Genomic DNA, 11,269 nt, shown 5'->3' with positions numbered 1-11,269 from the left:
TCCATTGGATTCTCTTGTTCATTAAGTGGGAGTAAAATCAGGCAGATTTTTATTGGGCGGGATTTTCCGACGGCAGAGGTTGCGAACAATGGTGGGACAGTGGTGGGACACGTACGCTGACGCAAACAGGCCACACGGGAGGGCTGGTGGTGGGGGGGGGGTTTCATAAATCCCGCCCCTATTCTCTCCAAGATTTGTGTACAATTAGTAGTTTGAGTCTGTTTGGCTTGAATATATTTGCAAACTGTCCTTCAACTGATGTGAAACAGAAAATGCTGGAGCAGTGCTTACCCCTATATTCACCATTAACACATTCTGAGCTCATAATGTGCCAGTATCAGCATCCTTCTCCATCATTATCACCATCATTTACATTCCCTTTGTCTTTTTGTCCATGACATCTTTGTCAATCTCCACCTAATGCTGGCCCTCTATCCAGCCCCACTGCTCTACCCACCCTCCCACCCCCACCAACAACAATATCAACCTCATCCTATTTTCAGTTCTCTTTACCTTTGACAAAGAGTGATCCAGACTCGAAACGTCAGCTCCGTTCCCGCTCCACAGACCTGCTGAGATTGTCCCGCATCTTCTGCTTTTGTTTCAGATTCCAGCATCCTCGGTAATTTGATCTTATCTTCACTCGTTCCTGTAAGCTTCACACAATGCCGGTGTCTATGTATTCACATTGTGTACCTTGTGTTGCCCTATTATGTATTTTCTTTCCATGGAGTAAATTAACTGTTTGAGCTCCTCGCAAAAAAATAATTTTCACTGTACCTTGGTACATGTGACAATAAACAAATCCCCCCAAAAATCCAATTGGTTCTAAATGGTTTCAGTCAGAGTCTTGCCCTCCAGCCCACATGGCTGATTCAGACAGGCTTCAGTTTGACCTTTGTCTGGTCTGAGTTGCTCTTTGAAATGCTAATAAGCTGCAACATGGGTTAAAAAGCTGAATGCGAGTTTAGAAAGCTTGTTACTTTGACACTGGTAGACACCAATCTCAATTAAAAAAAAGCCCATTTTTCTTATGAAACTATCAAACTGACATATGCATTGTAAAGTTAACGGCGTAAGAAGCTTGTGATGGTCTTGCATACAGTGGCACAGATGTTGAAATGCTAGATATAACAAAGTTAATATAAAATACACTGGGCCCTGTAGCAATTCAACACCATCTGATAATTCTATTTTCTCCTACTTCAGTGAAATGGCCTAAAAGCAAGGCTATAATGTTTAAGTTCACCAAACCTACACTTCCAACACAGGGGCTACAATCAAAGAGAAAGGGATTGGGCCATCGACGTTAGTGTCAATTCTATGACTTGTGATTTCTCAGCGTGGAGCTCCCTGCTGGGAGTGCAGGATTAATGAATTAATCAAGTCTTGCCAACGGATTTAGTTTCAGACATTTAAGATCTGGAATTAAAAGGAGTAGGTATTAACTTGCAAGCGGTCAGCTTCTTAAAATCAATACCTAACCAATTCTGACTGATTGAAAATTGCATTTCCAAAATCTTAATTCCTCTGTGGCAGTACAATGAAAATGCAGCGTAATGGAAGTTCAGTAACCTGCGCAGAAAAAAACAACAATGACCCATTCCTTCACTCCAATACATGAGGAAACATCACCGAGGCAGTCTCTCTAGGTTTGAGCAGATTGAATGAAGGACACCAGGATTAGAGTGTGATTGAATAATGTAAACAGGAACTCTGCTCTGACATTACTGGAAAGTTAAGGATTGCAGGCCTACTATCAGCTTTGCCATTTGTATAGAGAAATACAGGACAGAACAGGCCCTTCGGCCCACGATGTTGTGCCGAACCTTTGTCCTAGGTTAATCATAGATCATACAATTTTGGACACAAAGGGCAATTTATCATGGCCAATCCACCCAACCTGCACATCTTTGGACTGTGGGAGGAAACCGGAGTACCCGGAGGAAACCCACGCAGACACGGGGAGGATGTGCAGACTCCACACAGACAGTGACCCAAGCCGAAATCGAACCTGGGACCCTGGAGCTGTGAAGCAATTGTGCTAACCACTATGCTACCATGCTGCCCTTATGCTGCTTTAGTTGACCTGTTATCAGGAATACCCAGTGCAGCCCATCATTGCTAACCTCTTTAGTCCACAAGCATTTATTTGAGGTCTCGCATTCAAATGCACAAATTTGAAAAATAATTTGCACTTTATTTCGATGTACTCGATTATTTATTCTGCAAATGACTGTTCCACCATTCCAACAGTTGTTTCGTGTTGACTTGTTAAAAAAAGTTGTTATTTAGGCTGACTCTCCGAATGGCACCCTGAGCAAGGACTGGAGGTTGTTGGAAGCGCCAGTCAGCAAACCTTGGGCCGAATCTTTTCAACTGTGGGAGGACTTCACAGTTGCGGCCTTGATTCCCTTCTGTAATAAAAATAGAAAATGTTGGATAAAGTTAGCAGACTCTGAAGGAGATTCATACAGACTCAAAACGTTAGCCCCGTTTCTTTCTCCCCAGGTGCTGCCAGACCTGCTGAGCTTATCCAGCATTTTCTGTTTCCCTTCTTATTTCAGATTTTCAGCATCTGCAGTATTTTGCTTTTATTTGATCCTTTTCCAATGTCCACATGTGCATCCTCCAACATAGCCCATGGCGCTAAAGTAATTACAGTGCTCCTCCCTCAACCTTCCTGAGATCTGTCAACTCCACACAGATTAGCACAGTGGGCTAAATAGCTGGCTTGTAATGCAGAACAAAGCAGCAGCACGGGTTCAATTCCCGTACCAGCCTCCCCGAACAGGTGCCGGAATGTGGCGACTAGAGGCTTTTCACAGTAACTTCATTACTTCTGACAATAAGCGATTATTATTATTATTCTTGGGTCTTTCTGGTCCAAAGGCCTCAAGAGCCAATTGCCAACTCAGTCACCAGTTAGGTCCGATACACAAAAGTACAGTATGGGTGAAAAATACTAAAATGCAAGTCAGAAAAAGATGGACAAAAAGGATCTGCCCAGCTCCGAAACAAACCATTAAATAGAAGGTAATCCAGGCCGGAGCTAAAGAGTACCAGATGATAATTTGCTGATCTAAATTTGTCTCACTCAAAGTGTTGGGAAAACAATACTGTTCAGTTTTAATAATGTCACAGCAAATGAAATAAATTGATTAACTCTTGGTGCACAATTGCAATGATTTAAACAATTATATGGTGATTCAACAATATTTTAATGAAAACCTTTCTGGGTAATCAGTAAATATTTTCAATATGTTGTGTCGTTTATTAATGAGCGGAATAGTCAGGAGTTTCATTATTCGCTCTGGACGTACACAGGGTGAAGTACATCAGTCAAACCAAATGACTGCAATGTTCCTTTGATAATTTACCTTATCCTGATCCAAATACAGGCTGCTTTATTAGCACGTGCACAGTATGCAACTCAATGCTGCCTTAAAATTATTAAAGAGTTCTTAATAATTCGCAAAGAGAAAATGAACATTAAGTGGTAATAATATGCAGGCAGAGCTGGGCATGTAGGAAGAATTTATTTAGAATCCAACTGGCTGGGAAAATAGGAAAAAAATCTAAGCCTACCTCATTGGTCGTTATTTTGACTTTGTGCCACAGGGCGGGATTCTTTCCCAAAAATGGCAAAGTGTAATTTTCGGCATGAAAATTGGTGTGATTCCCGCCGGCCCCACCAGTGAGATTCGGAACGTCATTTTTAAGCACTTAAAAAAAAATTGGCCCACGTGAAACTTGCGCCTAAGGCATGAAGCTTCTGATTTGCCCACCCTGGAGGGCATCTGAACACTTCAATGATTCAAATTCTGCGTTCAAACAGCTCCGCAGCACTTGCTTTCATTCAAGCCAGGAGGACGGCAGCAAGGAAACTGCTCCTAAATTTACAGAAGTGGCCCTCACCCATATGCTGGATGCCATGGAGGAGAGGCGGGCAACAGTATACCTTAGAGCTGGCATGAGACCTTCCAGCAAGGTGACAAATCGCACCTGGGAGACGGTTGCAGCCCTGGATAGTACCAGCAGCCTGTATAAGAGGATTGGTAGCAGTGTCGCAAGAAGATGAATGACTGAATCCATTCTGTCAGGGTAAGTACTCCCTGTCTCCTCTCTGCACCCAACTTTGCCATCACCCCTCAGAATGTCACCTCGATCCCACATGCTGCCACCTAGCAAAGACCCAGCATCCGGCCTCCCACACGTGTCCTCTTACCCTCAGCACTCTTTGTCACAACCCCTGCCTGCTACCGCACAATCCCCACGCATACCAAGTGTCACCAATATCTGACCAGCCAGCTAGCAGCATCCCAATTTGTGTTCCTGCAGAATAAGCTTGTCATTCATCATCGCAGAGGCACACATATCGGTGGGTGACCTGAGCAGGCAGGCTTCTGGGTCACTATCTAATGAGCACCACACAGCTTTGATACACATCAAGTGGAGGCAGGAATGTTCCAGGAATTGGACAATCGGACATCTGCTGGATCCCAGGACTCGGCAGTTCCCCATCCAGGTGCCGTGCCTCCGGATACATTCATCCCTCAGCTGCTTGATATACAACGACAGAGCTGGGAATACCAGGATGGGGCGCCTGTGACATTCCTGCAACTGCAAGACCGAATGGATGAGTCCCTCAACTATGTTGCAGGAGGTTGTGCCGGCATAGCATGGCACCGAAACTAACACTGCAAGAATGACTTTCACAGTGGAAAACCTGAGCAAGAGGTCAGATCCACGAAGGGAGAACTCCGAAGCATGACCCAGTTCCTGAGGACCATGGATGAGAGGTTCATCTGTATGATTCAGACAATGGCGGGCCTCCAGGACTGGCAACGCCAGATGACTTTAAGGCTTCTGGATCTCACTCTGGCTGGTTCTCCGTCCCAAGGAGTAACCCAGGGGCCCCCGAGCAGCCGGAGGGAGGAGCATCCACTGGAGCACATACTGAGACATTCCATCTAGGAGACCCTGGGAGTGACCAGCCAATCTGGACTCCGCTTCCTGAGACCGGGTTATTGGAGGTAGGAGGAATGTGGAGTTGGAGCTGCAATCAGATCAGCACTCCCGCAACGGACATTGGGAAAACCCGCATCCATCAATGGCAGCAATCCTCCCTCCTCCATATACCATCGCCGGCAATTCTCCCTCTCTCCCTCCCTATCGCCTCTGACCCCACTTCTTGACTCCACCCCTTGGCAGTATCAACCTGGCAAAGCCAACCTGAAAATGCCATTTTGCACTGCCAGGGTGTTCAGCGTAGTGGTCTCTGTGTCCCAGTCAGTGATTTCTGCCGGTGTGACATCGCACCGGGGGGGGGGGGGGGGGGGGGGGGGGGGGGGGTGTCACCGGACGTCCCCAGACGTCCCCAGTAGATTTATGCCCTCAGTACATTGACGGGGAAGTTTTCGATCTGAGATTTCCCTGGCCAAATCCTCTTCTGGATCTCTTGCGTGAGTTGGCAGTCATAATGGTAATTTTATCCACCGCAAGCAGGCCTTGAAGATCGCGGCCACAACAAATGATCTTCCCTGTGTTTACTCTTGGGTAGTGTACATCTGCAGATTGGTTGTGCTGTTTGAATACAAAGAGATGTCTGTCTTTGACTCACCATCCCTTTAAGGCCATCCCTTTAACTCACCATCCCTTTAAGGCCATGTTCAAGCACTTCCTGAGTCAAACTCATCGAAGGACCACTCTGAAGAGAACTGGAGGCTCATTGTTGAGCAAATTTTTTGTAGGTCGCAATTGTCCTTGAGGCGAGACCAGATTATCAAGATAGAAAAAAACAACAGGCAATGACTGGCTTTCTTTCTCTATATTTTAAGAAAATATTTTATAAAATCTGTAACCAAGTGTGACACTAAACATAATGTGATAAATACCATCTAGTTGCAAGGATTTTGTTTTTATATTTAGGTTTAATTTGTGCAATATGCACTGAATATTTGGAACTTTACATCATTGTTTGTTGTTGTTGTTACTTATTTGTTCTCAAGTCATGGGTATTACTTTTATTTATTTGTATTTATTGCCCATCCTAAGTGCCCTTGAGAAGATGGTGGCATGTCACCTTCTTGAATACTTTCCATCCATTTGGTGAAGATACTCCCGCAGTGTATTCTTTTTCCAGAACTTTGACGCAGGGATGATAAGGAAACACCAAATTTTCAGGCAGCAGGGTAGCATGGTGGTTAGCATAAATGCTTCACAGCTCCAGGGTCCCAGGTTCGATTCCCGGCTGGGTCACTGTCTGTGTGGAGTCTGCACGTCCTCCTCCTGTGTGCGTGGGTTTCCTCCGGGTGCTCCGGTTTCCTCCCACAGTCCAAAGATGTGCGGGTTAGGTGGATTGGCCATGCTAAATTGCCTGTATGTCCTAAAAAAAGTAAAAGGTTAATGGGGGGGGTTGTTGGGTTACGGGTATAGGGTGGATACGTGGGTTTGAGTAGGGCGATCATGGCTCGGCACAACATTGAGGGCCGAAGGGCCTGTTCTGTGCTGTACTGTTCTATATCTATATCTATATCTATGTCCAAATCAGATGGTGTAGATCAGAGGGGGAATTTGATAGCGGTGGCATTTCCATGCACCTACTGCCCTTGTCCTTCAAGATAGTGGTGGGAGCAGGGTTTCTGGTCATTACTGACAAACACATCACAAACACAAAAGAAGCTGAAACTTACAGCTTTGAAATAGAAGCCTGGAAGGAATGGAACATCGAAAGCTCACCAAATCTGACCCTCCCTAAAAGTGCATTAATATTTGCTCCATGCAGGGATTCTATCAATCCAAAGTCTTGACAGAAGCAACCCATCCCAGGACACAATTCTCAGAAGATCTATTTCAGGGCCACTTCCAGAAGCCATTGAAGGAATGCCAAACTGTTAATGCAACCTTATAATCTGCATCACCAACTCTGATGTTTTACATTCCAAAATTGTAATTTCCACAATCCCAACAGCATAAGAGCCATGATGACCAAAGGCCCTGCTCTGTGTATCCTAATCCCTTTCGCCATTAATCTAATGTATGTAATGCCTTGAACAGAAAGAGCTAGATGACTGGCAAAGCAAGACTTGTTACATTTGCACATTTGGAAAGTGTTGAACTGGACACCTTGGAAGCCGACGAGGATGTCATGCGTGGAAAGAAAAATAGAGGGCGGGATTCGCCGGTGTGCCAGCCGTATTTTCCAGCAGGGCGGCCCCCACCAGCAGTGTGGTTCGCCCCCACGGCCGGCCAATGGGATTTGCCATTGTGGCCACCCACGCCGTCGGGAAACCCGCGGGCGTGGGTGCGCTGCCGGCGGAGCAGAGCATCCCACCGAAGGAAAATTCCGCTGAGAGTTTTAGAGAGAAGGAGCAAGAGAAAGAAAACCTTGTGATGATAACTATCAGTACAAGAAGCCATTGCAAGGCAGGAGGATAAAGAATAATTTTTCTGATTTTGCACGGGATGATGTTTACAATTTTCATTCTTTGGACTTCTTGTAGACTACGAAGGAGCTCACCCCGAGTTGTTAAAAGGAAATAAAGGTTTATTACGATTACCATTATTTACATAGCACAAAAGATCCCAGCCGGCTGTCCCCTACTGGTACCCAAACTGGCCGACTCTATACAGAAGATAACGACACATGGTTTAGAATCATAGAATTTCCAGTGCAGAAGGAGGCCATTCGGCCCATCGAGTCTGCACCGGCTCTTGGAAAGAGCACCATACCCAAGCCCACATCTCCATCCTATCCCCATAACCCAGTAACCCCACTAACGGCAATTTTGGACACTTAAGGGCAATTTAGCATGGTCAGTCCACCTAATCTGCACAACTTTGTACTGTGGGAGGAAACCGGAGCACTCGGAGGAAACCCACACACACACGGGGAGAACGTGCAGACTCCGCACAGACCGTGACCCAAGCCGGGAATCAAACCTGGAACCCTGGAGCTGTGAAGCAATTGTGCTATCCACTATTCCGTGCAGCCAGTAGCATAGGGTTCCCGCCCCGCATTAACAGGGGAGCGCGTATTCGGTGAGGCTCATGGGAGTTTAATCATTGACACCTCGTATGTCCCCTGCGGGTTATGACAGAACTAGAGACCAATAGGAGCACCTTTTAGAACGTTCTTATGATGAAAGTTATCAATCAAAGCAAAAACCTTGGGAAAGAGAAATAGGGGCAGAAGAAAAATTAAAAATACTATTAACATAAGAGGACATATTTTAGACATACATTTCGCTTATGACCGGCTTTATGATTCAGCTGCCAGGTACAGTAACTGTATCACCTGACTTATTTTGAAATCAGTGGTAAGCAGAATTATCTAGTTTCGCTGATAGGCAGCCTGCTCCAGCTTTGCACAATGATAGTGAGTCACAAACCTACCCTATAAAACAGAAAACAAAATACCACCCACCACCTCTGGCTACCAGAGTCAGGGAGTTCATTGGAGCGGCATTGTGGTGAATGTATTCACCTAATGCATGAACTGCCTGTATAATGATGTGACCTATGACCTGGAAGTGATGATCCGGGCTACTTCCAGATACTGTACTGGAACCCCGGTGGGCTCCGCCTCTGGTCCGCCCTCACCGGGGCCATATATAGACCGGCCATCTGTGTGTGGCACTCATTTGTACAGCCGACTCTGGTAGGCGAGTTCATGGATAATAAAGCCTAATGTTCATTCGTTCTCACGGTCTTGCAGTGAATTGACGGTAGAACAATTTATTATCCATCGACAGTTCCATGGAAGCCGTTCTAAAGCCAGATAAGCTCGAACTTGACACGCGCGTTAGAGGCCTTCGAACATTGGCTTCGCTGCTTCGAGGCCTACCTCGACTCCTCCACAACGCCTCCCACTGAAACCCTCAAGCTGCGACTCCTACATGCTCGGGTGAGCCATCGAATCTCCGTGATGATCGAGAAAGCTGCCATGTACGAGGCGGCGGTCGCAACCCTCAAGGCGCATTTCGTGAAGCCCGTAAACGAGGAGTTCGCCCGACTCCTTCTCATGACCCCGACTGTATACGGCCCCTCACGGAACTCCCCCCTCCCCACAGCCTCAAGGCCCTCAAAAGATGCGTGGGGCTGTTCTCCTACTACGCCCAGTGGGTCCCCAACTATGCGGACGAAGCCCACCAACTTATTCAAACCACCACTTTTCCCCTGACGGCTGAGGCCCGCTCGGCCTTCAGCTGCATCAAGGCCGACATCACCAAATCCGCAATGGACGCGGTGGACGAGTCCGTCCCCTTTCAGGTAGAGAGCGATGCGTCAGACGTCGCACTGGCTGCCACACTCAACCAGGCTGGCAGGCCAGTAGCATTCTTCTCTAGAACCCTCCACGCTTCCGAAATCCGACACTCCTCAGTCGAGAAGGAAGCACACAGTGGAAGCCATGTGACACTGGAGGCACTACTTAGCCAGTAGGAGGTTCACCCTCGTCACCGACCAGTGGTCGGTCGCCTTCATGTTTGACAATGCACAACGGGGCAAAATACAAAATGACAAAATCTTGAGGTGGAGGTTCGAACTCCACCTACAATTACAATATCAAGTATCGTCCTGGGAAGCTCAATGAGCCCCCCAGATGTCCTGTCCCACGGCACATGCACCAGCCTGCAAGTTGACCAACTTCGGGCTATCCATGATGACCTCTGTCACCCAGGGGTCACCCGGCTTACCCACTTTATTAAGGCCCGCAATCTGCCCTTCTCCACCGAGGAGGTCAAGACCGTGACAAGGGACTGCCAGGTCTGCGCGGAGTGCAAACCGCACTTCTACCGGCCAGACAAGGCCCGCCTGGTAAAGGCCTCCTGGCCCTTTGAGCGCCTAAGTATTGACTTCAAAGGGCCCCTCCCCTCCACCAACCGTAATATATATCTTCTAACCGTCGTCGATGAGTACTCCCACTTCCCCTTCGGTGTCCCCTACCCAGATATGACCTCGGCCACTGTGATAAAGGCACTACACAGCATCTTCACACTGTTCGGTTTCCCTGCGTACGTCCACAGCGACCAGGGCACATCATTCACGAGCAATGAGCTACGTCAGTACCTGCTCAGCAAAGGCATCGCCTCAAGCAGGACTACGAGCTATAACCCGCAGGGAAACGGGCAGGTGGAGAGGGAGAACGCGACGGTATGGAAGGCCGTCCTTCTGGCCCTCCGGTCTAGAAGTCTCCCGGACCCCCCGCTGGCAGGTGGTCCTCCCCGACACCCTCCACTCCATTAGATCACTCATCTGCACAGCCACGAACGAGACCCCTCATGACCGTTTGTTTTTCTTCCCTATGAAGTCCATCTCCGGGGTCTCACTTCCATCTTGGCTGACAACTCCGGGACCTGTCCTTCTTCGGAGGCATATGATGAGCCATAAGACCGACTCCCGGTCGAGAGGGTCCAGCTGCTGCACGCCAACCCCCAGTACGCCTACATCGTGCACCAGGACGGACGGCAAGATACGGTCTCCGTATGAGACCTGGCGCAGCTGGTTCTCCTGCCAATGCGCCCCCTCCCCGCTGCCTACCACCACCCCCAGCACCCCTTATGCCCCCTGGGTCTCCTGTATTATCCCGTGCCAGCACTGCCGCCACCCACCACCCCGCTGTCTACCCCGACCCCCCCAACAGTCTCCGACATGCCGGACTGAGGCTCAAGCTCCAGACGCAACGCCCCCGGAGTCACCATCTGCAACAACTGTGCCCACCGCATTGCCAGAGCTGAGGAGGTCTAAAAGAACCATCCGACCTCCAGACAGACTGAATATTTAATGACCCCCCACGTCACCCCCGCTAGACTTGATTTTTTTTTAACAGGGGGTGAAAGTGGTGAATGTATTCACGTAATGCATGATGTGCACTGTATAATGATGTGACCTATGACCTGGAAGTGATGATATGGGTTACTTCCAGGTACTGTACTGGAACCCCGATGGGCTCCGCCAATGGCTCCGCCCTCACCGGGGCCATATATAGTCCGGCCACCTGTGGGTGGCACTCATTTGTACAGCCGACTCTGGCAGGCGAGTTCATGGATAATAAAGCCTAATGTTCACTCACTCTCACGGTCTCACAGTGAATTGATGGTATAACAGGCATAGTGGCACAGTGGTTACAATTATATACAATAATCTTTATTGTCACAAGTAGGCTTACATTAACACTGCAATGAAGTTACTGTGAAAAGCCCCTAGTCGCCACATTCCAGCGCCTGTTCGGGTACACAGAGGGAGAATTTAGAATGTTCAATTCACC

General features: G+C 47.9%; 1 protein-coding gene across 5 annotated transcripts in view; it reads left to right on the top strand.

Moving 5' to 3' along the window:
* Positions 1-11,269, top strand: part of LOC119955597 (dual specificity testis-specific protein kinase 2-like) — a 129,051-nt gene that overhangs the window by 87,815 nt on the left and 29,967 nt on the right. The gene's annotated exons all lie outside the window — the stretch shown is intronic.

The sequence above is a fragment of the Scyliorhinus canicula genome, chromosome 21, assembly GCF_902713615.1.
Source record: "Scyliorhinus canicula chromosome 21, sScyCan1.1, whole genome shotgun sequence".
Lineage (NCBI taxonomy): Eukaryota > Metazoa > Chordata > Chondrichthyes > Carcharhiniformes > Scyliorhinidae > Scyliorhinus > Scyliorhinus canicula.
This window is presented reverse-complemented; position numbering and strand designations above follow the sequence as displayed.